A 6,000-nucleotide genomic window follows, 5' to 3' on the forward strand; every position below is an offset into this window, starting at 1 on the left:
CTGAAAAGGAATATTTCTTCTTCCCCAGGTAATTTATTAAAAAAAAAAAAAAAAAAAAAAAAAAGCTTACTTTTACAGCTCTTTGAAAAGGTTCACCATTGATAAAGTGCAAAAGAGTTCAGACCTTCCAGTAAAACTTTGGACTGTTTGATTACCAAATGTCTATTAATCAGTAAAGGAAGTTTTTCAAACTCTGTGTGTGGGAGACAACCCAAAAGAAAACATTCTGATACAATTTTAATGTTAGCCCTTGAATTGTGTAACTTAATATAATGCAATTTTTTTTTTCCCTTAGAGGAGAAAAATGCATGTTTTTTTGTGATATTAGGGTGAAAGTAAAACATTGGTAATGGAGAAGACATGAATCAAAGTAGATTATAATCCAAGCCCAGATCTGATTCAGATGAATGGGATGAAGTTTTTGCTTTTACATAATCTCTTCAGTTAGTGTTCTTAATTTATTTTGTAGATAAACTCCAAAAGTCCTTGAGCTGCATGTGCTCTGGATCTAAGACACTTGTTTGTTATGGAAAGAGCGTACATCTCCATCCTTGGAGATATTCAGAACTTGACTAGACATGACCCTGAGCAATCTGATCTAATTTTGAAGTTCAATCTAACTTCAAGGTTGGCCCTGCTTTGAATCAGGATCAGACTAGGTGACATCAGGAGTATCCTTCCAACTAGGGTTTTCCTATGAATTTCTCTGTATGTGTGCATATGTGTGTGTGCAGACAAGTACAGAAAGAAGGTTACCCCTCAGCTCCAGTGTAAGCATTTCATTTTCCCTGACAACATCAATATGAAGCTTGTTATGAGGCACTCCGGCTAAATCAGTGAGTGAAATATGAGAGTCTGTTATTGTGCCCTTCCAAAGCAGGTAAGTATGGAAAAGAAGCCATATAGCAACCAACTTGTGTGAGTAAAGGGCTACTTGTCTATGGATTTCTGCAAGTTAGTTTAATTTTCCTGGACATACTTGTTTCTTGGAGGGAAACAACTAGAAAAAACCTCAAAGCCCTGCCTGATTGTACAGCAAGAAGTGACCTGCAGCAGCTGGGCAGAGGTGGTGGCCTAAGAGAGGGTGGAGGCAGGTTGTAGGTGTCTCCTCCAGCTGTTGCTGATAACCCCTTTGTGATTTCCCTAGTTTTTCTTTTCCTCCCTCCGTGCCTGCTCTCCTTCATCTCCTCATTTCTCTGCTAGTTGCTATTATCTAGGAATGGCACTTAAATGCCATCTAAGACCTTTTTCAATGGCAGGAATATAGTTCTGTGTTTTCACGGCTGAAATGTATGTTTGTCAGAGAAGAAACTACTGTTAGGAGAAAAAGCCTCCTGGGAGACATGATGTACTACTGCATCTTGTTTTTTCACCTGCTCAATATGTAATCACAGAGCTACTCCAGTTTTTGGAATGGAATAAGATGCTTTAAAATTTAAGTGGATTTTGAGAGCAGTTGAAAACTGAAATTAAAGCTATTATTTCTTCAGTCTGATCTCTGAGGGTTTGATGATTCTTAGATTCATCTGTGAAGCCTGGAAATTTTGTAATCTAATGTTCAACCGCATGCAGAAAAAGTTGTGCAAGAATATGGAAATCGCTTTGCAGTGGGTTAAAGGAATAATGTAATTGGGAAATGAACTATATAGAGATGAGAAGTTAGGGTGTTGCTGGCATAAAACAGCATAACCCTGTTCCAGTCCAAAGATTTACACCATCTTGCAGCATCTGGGCATGGGACAACAGAGCAGTGAGGCAGTAACCAGTTATACTGCTAGAAATACAGAAAGCAAGGATGGCAAAATAGGGATCTGTTTGCCAAGAAATCACTCAGGATCTGATGTACTCACTAAAATATCTTCATTTTTTCCTTTACTCATAACATAAAGTTCAAGGGTTAAAATATTCTGATATTTAGGTGCAATATTTTAATGGTAAGGAGCATAAAGGTAACAAACAAACAAAAACAAAACAAAATAAAATTTATGGCAACTATGCTTCATTACAAATGAACTTTTGATTAAGAGGAGCATAATTAATGCCAGCTACACACACAATACTAATTTCCACAGTGATTCACCACAGAAGGTCACTGTAAAAACAGCATGAAATGGTGTTTCTGGAGATGAGTTCAATTTATCCTGAAAAGAAACATTGAAATCAGAAATGGACAAACAGCCATACAAAATATTAAAACAGCAGTGGCTCGTACAATCCTCTTCTATTCTTTTTAGTGGCTTGCCTCAACTTTTCTGTCAATGAGATAAAAAAATGTACTATGAAATCCCTAAGAAAATCAAACTGGCTCCCTCATTAGACGATCTCTCTCCTTCATTTCTTTCTTTCTCTCAGTGATGCAGCTAAGCCTGAGGAGCATCCTCACATGCCCGGCACGTTCATGTCCCCCCAGCAGGCAGTGAGCGGGCATGGGAACACAGGAGGGGACATCGAGGTTGTGAGGCAGAGCACAATATATTTGTCTTTGCATCACCCCAGCTCTCTGCTTGTGGTGCTCTTCATTTATGAGCATTCATTTGCAAACCATTTATTTGCTCCCAGGGATGCATCCTTTAAAAGTGGACAGAACCAGGTGTCTTCAACACCTTGATGGATGGTCAGCAGCCAAGTGACCACTGGTGCAAGGTGAAGACTAGCTGGGGGAAAACCAACTGGCAATGGTTGTTTACCAGTGTCTCAAAATGCTGCTGTTTCTTCAAAATGTCTGCGTTTTGAGGGCTGGTGGTGCAAACAGGCTTTATTATCTCCTTTCCTGTGTTACCCTGGCCGAGACAGCTTTCTGCCCTGGTTTTGGTTTGGATGCACTGATGCAGGACAATTGCAATGCTAAAATCAGCCCAGTTTGGAGTTTTCTCATTCCTGGGAACACCTGTGTTCCGGCAACTTCCTCTGCATTACCTGGTGTGACCTGATGAGACTAGGGACAGTTCCTGGACACCCTTCTGAGAAAGGAAAAAGCAGCCTTGCCTACATTGTACTCGTCTGCTACAATGTTTGCATCCAAACTCAAGTCTGTTGCGCATTTTGCAGCTCTGGAGAATAGTCTGCCTACCTGTATTACCGAGAAGAGCCCTGTAATGGATTTCCCTCTAGTGACAAAATATGTCAACTACAGATTACTCCATACATCCGCAATCCTAGTACAGCGAGAGCAGGTGTTTCTCCCTTGCACAAAAACAGGCACTTTGGGAGGGAAGGAAAAGAAAATCAGAAGTTTATTGGGTCTGGCATACTATGCAGTTAAAGCACAAACAAGATCCTTTGCCATCAAAACAAAACAAAACAAACAAAAAGAAACTTTTTCAAATTAAAAACAGAGTTGTGCATCAAATACACACTTGCAGCAGGTTTATTATTCTGGAGAAAAAATACTATCTCTGTGTCATAACTTGTCTGGTGGAACAGATAACTTTTTAATCATTTCTTTTCTTGGTGTTTAGAGGATTTCTCATCTTCTCCAGGCCTTAGACTGGCACAATTTTAAGACTTTTCATTTTGTATCAGGATTAAAAAATTGTATCAGAAATAGATGCTCCAGGGCTCAAAACCTGAATGGTAGATTCAGTGTGGATTAATCTAATTTTGCTCAGCCAATGAAGAAAATATTTACTTAACCTCGGTGCAAAATGCAATAATCTATCTGTTGCTGTTATTATTTTCTATAGAACTGTCACTTTTGAAATCAAAAGTGTGTGTTATTTCCCCTAAATAATTTTGAATTTATTGATTGTTTTCAAACAAACTCAGCAGTAGAAAAAAGGTTTTGGAGATATTAGATTTTGACATCACTTGTAAAAAGAGGCAGCCAGCTACAAAGGAAAAGCCATTAATAAATGCCCTGAGGGGAAACAGCATCGGTATGGACACAGGGTGCCCGTGGGTAGCTGACTGGGGAGGGCAGCCACACCTTCACCAGTAGGTCATGCCTTATTTGAAAGCACATAATTTACACCTTGCCTGGGGAAGTCTCTTGAGTGGATTTTCTTGGATGTAATAAGAGGAACAAGGTTAGAAATAAAAAATTCCTGGAGATACGATTCACTTTTACCATGGAGATAAAAGAAAGGTGGTATGGCTGGGCAGCAACCACGGACTACCATCAGTGCACAGGGAGCAGCCCTTTGTCTTCTGCAGGAAAAGATCAGAGGACATTTGGGGACTGCAGGTCAAACAGCGCAGTAACACAACAGCAAGCATAGGAAGTAATGGAAGAGGCTGGGTGGGTGGCTATGGAGCTGCTGTGGCCGAAAGGTCTTCAGGTTTAGATGAATGCCTATTTTTAGGTGTAATTTTCCCTGACATTGAAGTAGAGCCTAGACTAACTGACCTCTTGTGGTCTTTAACTTGTGGCCTTGTGCCCTGTGAACGATGTTTCCTGTGGTTATATATTATATAACATCTGGTGCCCGAGGAAGAGGTGCTTGCATTGTTGTCTTAGACTGATTCGTGTAAAGAGTCAATCAAAAATGAAATGTAAGGAAATGGAGCATCTCTGCTCCTGGTTAATTTGATGACTGCAGAGAACTGAGACTAGAGTGATTAAAAGATGGGTTAGAGACCAGAATTTGTAATGAGGTAAGAATAAGACACCAGGTAACTAAACTTTAGAACAGTGGAAAGGCATCCTGGTCGGCATCAATGGCTTGTGATAATGGCTTATTAGAAATGCTTTCTTGTCTCCAGTCCCCTGTCTGCAACGCAGGGTTTGAGGCTCATGGCGTGAGGTGGGCAGGACAGTTGGTGTGGCTTAGGCATCCTGGCTTTGGCTGTGGTGATCCTTGGAGGTTTAGCCATGCAAGGCTCAGTGTGCCCCCACATCTCCTGTGCTCCCTTCAGCTGCCTACCACGTTTGGCCTTTTCTCACACAACCTCCCCTTAACCACCCATGAAATCCAGCCATCCCTCATGTCATGTCTGGCAACTTCTCCACATCCTGCTGAGGTGAGAGAAGGAGCAATTTATGGTTGCCAAATACTACGTACATCTTCTACATTGAATTACAATTAAAATTTTATTTTTTTTTCTAAACTTCATGCTTGGTGAACACACAATGCTCACAGCATAAACATCTCCCAAAGCCACAAAGCTTGCAGAATCTGAGAAATAATCAACGTTACTTTAGCAAGGTCTAAAAATCATTAAATATTTAAGCTTGTCTCTCTGAGAATTTTAATTACATTTAAAGAGCAATTCTTCTCTTGCACATGACAACAAGAATGGTGTCTTCTGTGTCAATAAATTTGCATCTGGATTGTAAGTGACATCAATTCTGCATATTTTGAAAATTAAAATAAATGACTTCTATCTTTTACAGTTGTTAGCATCACAACGCTGCTTAAAATAATCCCCATTTAACTAAATCATCTCCCTTCCCTTTGATAAGATCACATCCTCAAATGTTAATTTTAGATATATTACCGTACAAAACTTCAGGGCTCTTTGCAGTTTTGTTTATATATATGTATTTTTTTTTTTAGAGCAGCACATAAAATGCATACCTTCTCAGCTTTACTTACAGTAACTGGGGATTTTTGTGTAAGAAATCCCTAATGTAGGCAAGAACTGTAAGCTAAGAGCCAAGAACAAAAAAATTTCTTTCCTGCGGATGCACTTGGGGTCAGATTCAATGTTACTTTGCAATCAGGAAGCCAATCGAAAAACTCTCAAGGCACTTCACAGTTTTCAATCCAGTTAAAATAGATTAATGAGGAGCACGATACAATTGAAGGACATGGAAACATGGAAAATCCTCTGTCCTGTGTGGCCTGGAGATGCAAAAGAAGGAAGAAAAAAAATGACCAGAAATTTTGCCTAATTTGACCATTATCAGGCAGGCTTTGCAGGGCTCAAGATGTAAGATCTTCTTGACGTTGTACATGAAGTACTTTTAAAATGCCTTTGAGAGAAGTTTAGGTACCTAGCCTCATTGCCATGCTTGCTTAAAAGCTGTCTGTTCAAAGCAAACATGGTTTCAGGAATATA

The sequence above is a fragment of the Oxyura jamaicensis genome, chromosome 2, assembly GCF_011077185.1.
Source record: "Oxyura jamaicensis isolate SHBP4307 breed ruddy duck chromosome 2, BPBGC_Ojam_1.0, whole genome shotgun sequence".
NCBI lineage: Eukaryota > Metazoa > Chordata > Aves > Anseriformes > Anatidae > Oxyura > Oxyura jamaicensis.